Source organism: Benincasa hispida, chromosome 11 (genome assembly GCF_009727055.1).
Source record: "Benincasa hispida cultivar B227 chromosome 11, ASM972705v1, whole genome shotgun sequence".
In the NCBI taxonomy this organism is placed as follows: domain Eukaryota; kingdom Viridiplantae; phylum Streptophyta; class Magnoliopsida; order Cucurbitales; family Cucurbitaceae; genus Benincasa; species Benincasa hispida.
In genome coordinates this window covers 5,712,119-5,725,708 of record NC_052359.1, presented here as the reverse complement: position 1 = coordinate 5,725,708, position 13,590 = coordinate 5,712,119, and positions in this window count along the sequence as shown.

The window sequence follows — 13,590 nt, the reverse complement described above, 5'->3', positions numbered from 1 at the left end:
GTTTTGTTTATTAAAAGTATTAATACATTTAAATTCTAAGCAATTTGTTCTTTTTCAAAATCATGTTCCTTTTTAATTATTATTATTATTATTTTACAATTTTGACTTGATTTTTAAAAATAATTTTTAAAAAATAATTAATAAAGCAATAAAACTTTAAATATTTTTCGTATTTATAAATTTAATCTTAAAAAATAAAAAAGAATATGGCCCAAACGAGGCCTAAATTTTAAGTTTATTTTATTGTGGTTCTAGAAAGTTTCAAAATGTTTATATTAAGTTCATGAATTTTAAAAAATATAGTTTTGTTTCATTAGTTATCACCATTATTTTACTATCGACAGACCACACATGAGTTTGAATATGTGTATCGTATTGTATCATAGAAATGTACTAGCCACATGAATAATAGTTGAAAACAAAAAAAGTTGTCTTTTCTAAAGTTTTGAAACTATGATATATATATATATATATATTTTTTTTAAAAAAAAAAAACTCGAGAATTGTTTAAAATAGACATTTTGTAAAATTAAAAGACAAAAATGAAGTGAACTTTGAAAATTCACATATGATAATGAGATTAGTTATAATCGATTAGCCAACTTGGATATTCAAACACGTTAAAACATGTATCAAAAAACTCTCTCTAAACTATTATATATGAAGATAACAATTTAATTCTCAAAGTTTAGTTTGTAACAATTGATTCATGAACTTTTAAATGTGTACCATTTTAATTCATGAACTTCATGTTATAATTTAGTTTGTAATGCCAAAATGAGCACAATTCAATTGACGTGGTGCTTGTACCATCAACTTTGAAATTAGAAATTCGATTCCCCCCAACCTCATGATCCATGGGTTAATTATAGTATATAATGACGGTAATCTTTATTTTCTGAAAACAACACACTCATGATCACTATTTAGTTTACATCTATGTATATAAATCCATTAAATTTTTAACTATATATTTCACAATAAGGGCTAAATTGTTAACAATTTAAAAATATATAGATTAAATGGTTACAAACTAGAAGTACATAGACTAAATCATTTCAAACTATATTTTATAAGCTAAATTGTAACTTCCATGAATGTTTGAAACTTCATAGATTATAATTAGGTGTTTGGCCAAGGAATCGAAGTTGGGGTCAATAGAGTTGTTAACACTACTAATTCGTTGACTCAGAGAGTTCGTGCATCCCACGACTTAATTAAAAACATCAATATGATATTGATTTATTAACTCTTTATACTGTGAGTCTCACAATTAAATAAACTCCACATATTTAACAATTCAAATACTTTGTCTCAAATACTCCAAAGTGTTTTTAACCATTAAAAAACACAACCAAAATAGATATAAACCTTTTCTCTTTTACTTTTTTTTTATTTATTTATTTTTATTTTATATATATATATTTTAAGACACATTGCTGCCTTCATTTGGCTTTATTCCATCCCTTAAAACCTCTCTTTAAGCAAAGAATGCTTGGAATAGAGGGACAACAAAACCATACTCATCCCACACAATACTCCTTTCTTTCTTTCTCTTTCCTCATCTGCAGGTAATGTTACGTAAGGTTAAAATATTATTTTGGTCCATATATTTTAAAATTTATTTGATTTTAGTCATTTTATTTTTGAATGTCTAATTTAAATATTTACATTTTCAATAAATCTTAAATTTAATCCGTTGCTTGTTTTTTATGTTTTTAAAAAACTTTTTGTATTTTATCAGTATTTCCACTATAAATAATATAAACATATTTTTGTATTATATTTTCCTATCATTTAGGCACAAAAAATAGTTTTGAGAGATCAAACTTAAGATTCCTTAAAAATACAAGGACTAAAATTAGACAAAAATTAAACAAATCTCATGTACATAAACCAAAATAGTATTTTAAACTTTATATTTTCTTAATTCTTTTTCCCTTTTTTCTTATAAAAATGGTAGTGCCACGTGGCAGCAAATGGAGAAGGGAGGCACCAACTTTTGGTAAAGTGAAGGGTGACACAAGATCTTCTTAGGCAAGAAAAGCATAGTCAAGGTCCAAAACGTCGTTCCTCCCTCGATCCCATCACTCGTGAATTCTAAAAGCCTTGCAAACATTCAAATTTTACTTCCAAACTTTCTTTTTTCCCCCTTTCTTTCCTTTTTTTTTATTTCTTTCTTAATTCTTAGTGTTTTCTTTTTTTAAATTCTTAAACTTTCCATCTTCTCCCTTTTTCCCTCTAAAAATTCTCCCCCAAAATTTCATTATCTTCATTTTTTTCACTTTTTAAGTTCATAATTGCAATCTTTCATTTCAATAACGATAACGTATATTTATTTTAGTATAAATTAACTGATAATGACTTACTTTGACAACAACATTTCGAATACTTAAAAACATATATTTTTTTTAAATACTTAAAAATGTCTTGTAGTGTATATTAGTAACTGTCCTCTAAGGTTATAGTCTCAATCCTCACCTTTATATATATATATTATTATATATTATATATATATATATATATATATATATATATTTACTTTAGCATGTATAACTCAACAAGTGAAGAAATTAGTTGTTTCTCCTAATGATCATGGATTTTTGTGTTGTAGTACTAAAAAGACATAAAAATTGTTATTTAAATTGAATATTGAGTATTTTCTATTCACGGCCATTTAAATACAACTATAAATTGACTGTATATTTTATTTTAATCTTTTTAGTATAATATAAATAGGGAGATTCAAATCACAGACTTTTTGGTCGTTAATGCATTTATATATCAGTTGAGCTATGTTCTCTTTGACAACCTGTATTTTAAGTCAAACATTATACCTAAGAATATATATAAAAATAATTCTTGAAATGATGATGATGAATTGATTTGAATGAATTAAAGGAGCTCGATTTTTCATTAGACGAGATAGGTGGGGAGAAAATGATTGAGATTTTTGTAGTCAATTTTAATGGATTCAAATTCAATGATTAAGAGAAAGATTATATATGTGGGAATGTTAGGGGGAAAAGAAAGAAAGTGAAATGAGAAGGACAAGGAAGCAAAGATGAAAAGAAAAGAAAAGAAAAGGAAAGGAAAGGAAATAAGAGAGAGAGAGAGAGATTAGACTACTTTTTAACGTTATGGATGTTGGGGGAAGTTTTCATCAAGTTTGAAAAGTGATTATAAAGATATTAAGTGATCCCATTCTAAAGCAATCTCTCTCTCTCTCTAAATCTAAATCCATACTTCATCTTACTCTTTCCCTATTTCCAATGTTTTGATTTGATTGCTTTTTATTTTTTATTACTATTATTATTCTTCTTTTAACCCCCTCTTTCTTTTTTTGCTTCTCGTGTCAACCATTTTCAAAATTTAAATCCAACTCTATAAAATATTATTTTGACCTTTGAATCTTTCGCGTTTATTGTTTGTTTGGAACGAGTTTGATGCATGTATATTTATCTATATTACGAGAAAAGTTGTGCTTTTTACTAAATGTCGTGAATTGTTAACTTCAACGTAGCTCAACTGGTTAATAGTTTTTAATATAAATCAAAATCATAATAAAGTATTGTTTTAACCTTTGAATCTACCTAGTTTATTGTTTGTTTGAGACATTTTTTATGTATGCATGTTACATATTATTTTTATTTATATTATGAGAAAAGTTATACTTTTTATTCAAGTACGTGAATGGTTAATTTGAACATGAACATAACTCAATTAGTTAATATTTTTTTAATTTAAATCAAACCCTTAATCAAATATTAATTCGATCTTTGAATCTTCCTAGTTTCTTGCTTCTTTTTTCCGACACGTGTTTGATGCATGTACATTGAATCTTTTTTTTTTATTTATATTATGAAAAAAATTATACTTTTTGGTTAAGTGCGTGAATAGCTAACTTTAGCAAAGTATACTTTTTAACTTAAGAAGGTGAATCGTAAAGAGCAGTGCTCAAATAATTGAATCATATACTACTAATTAGGATGCCGTAAGTTTAAATCTTTCAATTTTACATGTTAATGAAAAATTAAAAAAAAATGTGTGTGAGTTAATTTTAATCTTAAACTAGTAATTTTATAAACAAAAAATACCAAATTTGAATATTTATTCTTTTTTCTCGAAGAGTTATGACCAACTATATATAGGTAATATTGACTAAAAAGATACTTTTAGAGGTATAATTGATTCTTATAATTATATTGGGTGATTTCGAGACTTAGTTAGTTGGGAATTATGTGAATAATATATCGCATTAAATATATTAAGAAAAAAATCATGAATATATAAGTAATGATTATTATATCATGATCACTAATTAGGTCTTAGCTAAAAGTAAAACGAAAAAGATTTATACTTAAAAAAAACTAAATGATATCGTACAATTATACAAATATGTAGAGTTCTAATTCACATGCTCTTATAAATGTTATGATTTCATTTATGATAATAATAGTGTCTTTTGAAATGCAATAAATCAATTTATCTTCAATCATTCTAAGGATAAAATTATTATTATTGTATATTCTTTTCATGGTACAAAGAGGCATGAGTCAAAATGGTAGATCTTTTAAGATATGATTTTAGTTTATTTTATTTTGTTTTAATTTGGTTTACTTGGTTTTGGTATTATTTTTAAATATCATTTAAAAATTGGTCAAACCTAAAAAATTATTTTTGTCATTGCTACTATAGTAACACATTCTCAATAAATAAATAAATAAATAAAGTTATATATATATATATATATATATATATATTTATATTAAAAATAATATTGAGTGAAAATGTAAATAGGTTAGAATCAATTTTTTTTTAGTTCAACATTGGATGGAAAATTTTTTAATAGGACATATAATTTTTGTCATTTCATCATCTATGCTCGTTTTTATGGGTCAAAATGAAACTTTAAGAAAAAGAGTTAGATATTTATTGGATTTGATAGTTACAAGCACACTTCTTGTATTTTATAGATGTATATTTAAAGATTGTCAACTTTTATTTAAAAAGATTATTTAGATATGATTTGAGTTTATATATATATATAAATATAAATTATTCCCACCAATACCAAAATCTTTTTCATTATTAGTGATTTGACTTGCATTGATGTCTTTTTATTTATTTATTTGTTTATTTTGACAAGAGTTTGCATCTTTGCATTGATGTTTTTAGTGACATTCATAATCCAATGATTTCGAATTACGATTTCATTTATATGGATATTTTTTAGTTTATTCATTTCTCTCATGAGAATAAATAATTTATTGGTTTTTTTTTTGGATTAGAGTCACTATTATACATTTTATTTCTTCATTTAGTTTTTTATCAGTCATAGCTAATGAAGAAAAGTTCAAGATAATGATTTCAACTGTGTATAAATATAGAAAAGGAATTTATAAATTATCAATTAAAAATATATTTTTAAAGAGTCAACTATTATCTAAATATATACCAGAGTTTTTTTTTTCAAATATTTTTTTGTAATATGGTGTGACGAGTTTTTTTTTTTTTTTTTGAGAAAATATAATACGATGAATTATCTTTAATTTAACTAAAATTATTATATTTATGGTGATTAATTTAACAAGTTAAAGCTCTATGTAAGGTGATAAGAGTTGAGGTAATTTTTCATTTTTTTAGTTGAACCCATTATCATGTTTTGGGTAGAAAATTCAAACTTTTAACATCTTGAATAAAAACTTATTATCTCAATCAATTGAACTATATTTAAGTTAACGAGTTGGAGTATCGTTTGAGAGCGTCGTTTGAATTCAAATATATACGCATAACTTTTATAGCTTTTGTTTTTATGTTATAACTTTTGTTTTTGTATTATAACTTTTGTTTTTGTCTTATTGAGTTTTTTTTCCCATTTTTTTTTGGTCTTATGACAATTGGTTTAATTTAATTTGTCTATATATTCTATTCATTCTTCAACCATATTTCATGATTATTCTTATTATTATTGTTGAGGATGTATTATTTCAAATCTTTTAAAAATAGTGTTATTCCAAGGGAGAAAAAAAATATAAATCATAAAAGTATATATATATTCATTATTTAAAATTTAAAAATAAAAGAAAATAAATGTTATTTTCCCGTTATATAAAAAGAAGAGAACAGCACGACTACTGAACTGAGCTGTGCGAATATGCAAAGCTTTAAAGTTTTAAACACTCGTCCGTACACTTTAAAAACAAATAAAGAAAGAAATAAACTGACCCCCCAAAAAAAACCATACCCGTGGCCCATTAAGAAAAAGCCGAATGAATATACAAAATTGGGATAATCATTATTATCAAAATAAAAATACTAAAATTTAGAAAAAATATCAATATAAATTTAAATCCTAAACTAAATAATTGTATTAATTTAAATCATGAACTTTAATAATTGTATCCATTTAATCTCCAAACTAATAATTGTAACAATTTAAACTCTAAATTTTCATAAGTGTATAATTTAAACCATAAACTTTCATAAATCTATCAATTTAAACTCTAAACTTTCATAAGTATATTTCAATAAAACATAATGGATAGTAGTACAATTATGAAAGTTCAGAATTTAAATTGATACAATTATTAGTCGGGGTTAAAACTGATACAACTTTTAAAGTTTAGGGTTTAAATTAATATAACCCTTAAAGTTCACGAGTATAAGATATTTGCCCCAAAATTTAAAAATAAAAAATAAAAAATATCATGATATTGGGTTTTCAGAAAATAAATTTGGACAATTTTAAGAAATTTCTATAAAATATTTCAATTTGATTTAGAGCTTGCTTGGAATGACTAGAGAAAATGTATTTTTTTTAAAATTTTTTTTTATTTAACTTCTTTTGCTAAGAGTATTTAAAATGTTATTTTGAATGGTTATTCAATACTTAAAATATTTCAAAATAATTTATTTTCAAAATTAAATATTTGAAAAGTTAAATAAGCACGGTGGAATTTCCTAAATTAACATTAACATTAACATCATTTCTTCCCACCAAAAACTTACCATATATTTCCCTTATTTTTATTAGTCAACCGAGAAAAATAATTTCTACATATTGATGAATAAGAATTTGACTAACTTTTGGGTGAGTTAAATGTTGTTGATGGCTTAATATTTTTCAATTTGGAGTCGCTTTATGTGAAAGTAAAAATAGCTGTGTAAAAATATATAAACATTGTCAAAGTCAACGGAAGACATGTACTCCTTCCTTTGAAATGGAAGATGTGAATCTTCACCTCCAAATTTGTGGTACTAAAAATAAAAACTCTCTATTGAATGGTGTGTGGGATAAAAAATTGTCCATAACTTAATTACATAACATCAACCTGTTGTCCCATAAATAGAAGCGGGTCAATCTAAGTGTATTTCTATTGGTTTAGATATAGATTATCAATCAAAAGGTTAAGACTCAAACCTCCCATATTCACATCTTTTTAAATTTAAAAAAAAAACACAATAATTTGTGAATTCATTCCAAACTATGAGGACTAAAAACCATATAGAACAAATAAAACAACATATGTTGTCAACTTGAATGTAATTCAATTGATTAAAGAATATGTTATCGATTAAAACGTTAAAGGTTTGAATCCTCCACCTCATGTGTTGTTGAACTTTAAAAAAATGGAAATATGAATTTATATCTAAAAACTTTGGAGGTTGTATCAATTAAAGCCTTAAACTAATAATTATATGGACGGGTTAAAAAATGGGCAAAATAACTGCTTAATATTAGACCCATATCCCAAACCATTTAATTTTGCAAAAATAGCAAAAAAAAAAAAAAAAAAGTCCATACCACGTTTAAAATGTAAAATGTAAAAAATGTATGGATACACCTGATACATGTGATATACCTGGTATACTTGATACCCCTTGATATATTACTGATGTACACTTAATACCCTTTAATACACTTGAATAAAATGATAGATTTAGAATTAAAAAAAAAAACGTGAACTTCTTTTTCTTCGAATGCAACAGACCTCTCTTCTCCCCTCCCCTAACATCTCTCTTCAAACAACCAATACTTCTCCACACCATTTGATGTCGATCATCGCTCCACCTCCCCACCGCTTACATCCATTGACCGTTTAATGTTTGATCATCGATCGCCAGTCGTCGTCGTTATTTTCCTCTTTCTCTCTCTATCTTTCTTTCCCCCAACATTTCTCTTCCACCAACTCCACACCATTTGTCGTCGATCACCACTCCATTTTCCTGTTGTTTACCTCCATCTACCACCACACATCCAGTCACTGGTCACCACTTTTCTCTCTCTATCTTTCTTTCTCTCTCTATCAATTAATTATTTAGGGAAAATGTGTAATAAAAATAATTAAAAATTCAGATTTGATGTTTTTTCATATTTGCAAAATATCAAATATAGGTGATACACCTACAACATAACATATTCAAATTTCTACCGATTGCAATTTCTCTAATTATATCAATTTAAACTCTAAACTTGTATAAGTGAATCACTTTAGATCATCTATCATTAATTTGTAAATATTTTCCCGTGATACTATTTAAAATTAGCTAAAAACCTCATAAATAAAATTATTCTTCTCTAAAAATCTCAATAAAGTAGCAAACAAATTTACTATATAATTCTTTTTAAATAAGTAGAGAAAAATAGAAGGAGACGAGCAGATGGAAAAAAATTGCTACTATCTATTTGATTCTCGCATATTTTTTCATTTATATCAATCCTTACATTTAAAGATCTCATATATACATGTGAAAGTTATTTACTAACGATTTTAAAATGAAATTCTAATAAATTGTCCAAGTTGGATTACTTATGAAACCTTAAGGGGGTGATTGGACTCCTCAACTTGAAGTTGTTGGAGTGCACTATTATAGCATAATGTTTAAGACTCCAAATATAATTGTGATATTATTTGAATTATCTCTTTGTTATATTATTGAATATTTCCTACCAATTCTCTCTCTTTTACTTTATTACTATTTTTACTATTTTTTAAATACAGACTATAATAATCAATTAAGTATTCCAAACTCTCACCTCAGATTAAGTTGAATATAATTCTCAAAATTTAGGATTATGAATTGATGTTTGTGAATAATTTTTTTAGAGCATAGGTTGTCATCATTAAGGGTAAAATGGTAATTTAAGCTAAGAATTAAAAAAAAAGAAGGATAAAGAGAAAGAGAGTCAATGAAATAGGAATGGAAATGTATGATTTGTACAATCATTTCAAGTCAGAATTGCACAGTAAACAAGGCAAAGAGAAGAACATTACAATTGGAAGAAGGAAGGGGAAGTGTCTTGTCCTCTGTTTTCCTTAGCCCTCTTCTGACAAATCCCATTTTAGGCCCACTTTCTATCATTCCATCCCATCAGCCCAACTAAATCCTATTTTCTTTTAGTTTCAACCAAGTACCTCCGATTACAAGATTTTTTTTTTTTTTTTTTTTTTTTTTAAAATTAATTTTCGACGTGATTTTAGAAAATACATATATTTTTAACAAAGTGATTTAGTTCTATGATTTTGATAAAATTAAAATCGTGTTTGAATTAATAATATATTGAGATTGATTTTAAGTTTACCGAATTATTAAAAAGAGTATTGCATTTTAGAAAAAATATTAAAAGAGTAAAAAAGACAAATTATGAAAGAGAGAAAAGCTATAGAGACTGATAAAAATTTAAAAGAGATGAAAAAAAAGTTAAAGATAATGAATAAAAATTCAAAGGAGAGAGAAAAAGACGACAAGGATGGAGAATGGTAAATATTTTATAGCAAGAGGGAAAAAAAGTTAGAACGAGAGATAAATGATGAATATTTAGAGAAATTTTAGAAAAGACAAATGATTTCTCTAAAAAAGTTGGAGTAAAATAGGATAAAATAGAAAAATAGTCATTTTCAAAACGAATCTTTTCGTTGAAATCCTCCCAATTCCATTATATTCAAGAGAGAGATGATTGGTAAAATCACATTCCAATGGTTCACGAGGATAACTTTATGAATTATTACCAAATATTTCTATTTAAAAATAAATGTGATTTTTTTTTATGACAAGAATACCGATGCTCTCAAATACGCCTTTATTTCATGTATTTCAAAAGTTTTTTTTTTAATTATTTTTTTTTACCATTCCTACAAATCAAATACTTCTACGGGTCTAACTTAAAAGTTTTTTTTTTCGAACAAGTCTGTAAAAATTTTAGTTTATTAATAAGTCACTATGATAAACTTCATTTTTATAATGCTCACATGTTACACATCGACTTTACCTTCTAAAGACAATATAATGGGTTGATTACCGATAGACTCGTGTGTGTCTAGTTGAGTAGGCATCAAATTATGGGTTTCTTTTAATTTAGTTCTTTATATTTTAAAACTTTCGATTTGATCAGTTGGTGTGTTGATGTCAAATTTTGGTCATGAAGATTAGGTTAATCTTGATTGAGGCTTCATTGATATATTTGTATTTTATGGGGAAGAGAGCTCGTCTGCAATAGAGTAAAAAACTGCACACAGATGTAGTGTAGGTCACACACGCTCCGATATTTAAGTCAAAAAGAGTTTGAAGGTGATAGGATACACAAACATGCAACGAAAGCAAGCAGAATCAATAATCACTCTAATTACATTTAATTTGAGTTCTAAAGCATGCATATTCAAGTGGGTTCCAAGTTACATACCTTTTGTGATGAAATCTTCAAATCCATGCTGCTCTTCAATCTGATTCAGCTCCAAATGAACCACCAAGAGGTCTTTTCTACTATTCTCAAACTTGAATTTGAGTGGTGGAACTCATATTTGAGTGAATTTGGTAAGTGTTTTGTGGGTTTGAAGAGAGAAGAAGATGAAGTGCAAAAAATTGATTTTTCTGTATTCAATTCTTAGTCAATCTCCCTCAACTCAACAAATTAGAGGTATTTTGTACTTCAGCAACATGCAAGCATTAACGGAAAATTCATGGCCAGCAGTTGCTTTTTCCAATTTAGTGGATTTTTGTGATTATGCATGAATTACACATCATGTTTAAGAAGAAAAATGGGAAAACCCCACTTCTTCCAAATTTTCAATTTTTTTTCTAATTAATTCATAATTAATTAAACCTAAATTAAAAAATCTAATTACTTAAATTGAATTTAAAATTGGAAATTAATTTGATTTTTAATTAATTAAACAAATTTAATTTAATATCAAATATTAAATTAATCACACATCTAATTCTAAACATGTATCCTATTCATGTAATTAATATTTAAATATTATATGCTCTCCAATTTTATTTAATTTCAACAAATTAAACGTTAAATATTTCAAATATAATTATGCAAACCCTAATTTGATTTTGAACTAATTCAAGCTCAAAAACCCTAATTTCAATTTGAACATTTTCAAATTGAAATTCAATTTGAACAATTCAAATTGATATCATTCTAAATTCAGTCAATTTAATAATTCAAGGTGTTCATGTTTTATGAGCCAGTAGAGGGACCTTATGGACCTACAGATCATGAATTCCAATGTTTAAGATTAATTGACTAATCTTTTTAGATCGAATTAATCAGTATTCATTAACTATCGAGTCACACCACTATAGCTTGATAGTTGCACTCTCCTCACTGTAGATATATTTGTCTCCATATGATTTAACCATAACTAGTAAGTTGACCCTTCACAGGTTGTTCGTAATACCGACTAGGTCAATGTGCTATTTTACATTCGATATTATGTCTTGTTCCTTAAGTTCCAACTAATCCTCTAATGAACAATTGGTTTCTGATCCAATCACTAAATCGGATCTCTCTCAAGCCAGTGAGAGGATGAGGCCCCTTGTTCAAGACTTGGTTCAATACTTAAGAGAACAACCTTTCTCCTATCCCTAAATCGGGTAGACGTGAATTCCGTCTTACACCTTATGTCCCCAACTATCTACCCGTCTTACCCCTGAAATGGGAGGCTTATGGAGTCGGTGCATTGAGCCAACCCTCACCTATGCAAATCTAAGGATAACCCCGAATAAACAGGAGTTCATAGTTAGCTCAGGACTAAGATTGAATTACCTAGGTCATCTAAGCGAAATAGTCAGTCTTAAACAGTAAACAACGTTAAAAGGTAAGAGTGACTTATTCTTGGTTTGATCTTATGCAAACTCATTGCATAGGACGCCCCCACTCCTCATGTAAATACATGAACGAATCTGTATCACTTCATATATAGTATCTTTACAACAACTTGTAACAACTACAGAGTAGGCCGCATCGAATAGTGTTACCAGAATAAGGTACCCAACCTTAATCATATACTATAGACCATTTTGGCTATTTACTTGAACTTGATCCATCTCTATGTCTCTACATAAAGTTCAAGTATTCATATAATAGCCATGCATCTTAGTTTACTGGATTTAAACTCTATGAATGCAATTGATAAATTCAATACCTTTATTAAAGAAATGTTGAATAACATCTTTTATTGACAATAGAATATGTTTAATTTTACAAACTGCTAGTTTTAGGACCTAAAACCCAACAATACTCCAACTTGACTAAAACTCCAGTGGATTAATACAACGTTGAGTTACACTGTGAGAATAAAAAGTATAAATACAATAAACTAGGACATTAAATACCCATATATTCTCCCATTTGCCCTATTGATAAATATCTCGTAGACCTAGTCCTACTAGGTGAACCTCAAATACTTTAGCCGAGAGGGCCTTCGTAAATGGATCAGTTAAGTTGTCTTGTGAGGCTATCTGCGTGACGATCATGTCTTCTCTGTGTACAATCTCCCTGATGAGATGGTACTTCCACTCGATGTGTTTTCCTCGTTTATGGCTTCAAGGTTCCTTTAAATTTGCAATTGCTCCACTGTTGTCACAATAGAGGGTGACAGACAGGTGCATATTAGGAACTACTTCCAGATCAGTCAGGAACTTTCTGAGCCATACTGCTTCCTTTACTGCTTCACTTATAGCTACATACTCAGCTTCCATTGTGGAATCAACAATGTAACTTTGCTTGATGCTTCTCCACACAACTGCTCCTCCATTCAGAGTGAATATTGACCCCGAAGTTGATTTCCTTGAATCTTGATGCGTTGTTTTATGAGGTGAAATTATGAAATGAATTGCAGTGATGGAAATACGTTGTGCAACACGTTTTCTTAGCAGAATCTAAGTATAAATCCTACTGAGTTTTCTGGTAAGTCCAGGGTCGAACTCAGGGACTAAGGAAAACGGTATGCGGTGATAATTTTTAAGAAGACCTTGCGGTAACCAATAAATCAAGAGTTGTTTTTGGGTTGTTGTATGTGGTAATAAAAGTATGCGGCAGAGTTAAGAAAAGAGCTAATAGTACGAAAGATGCGATGAGTATGCAGAGAACAGGTTGAGAAGGGGTTCAGCTAACACTTTCTAGGATTGCGTTCATGTTATGCGATCATGCAACACACATACAATAGCAAATCATCTCTCAACGCAAATTCTACGACTTCTAATTTTAGAACGCATGCGATATATGCGATAAGTCTATAGGGCCTACACATAAACCTCTATTCTTGTCTATGCGATGACAAATGACACACACACAAA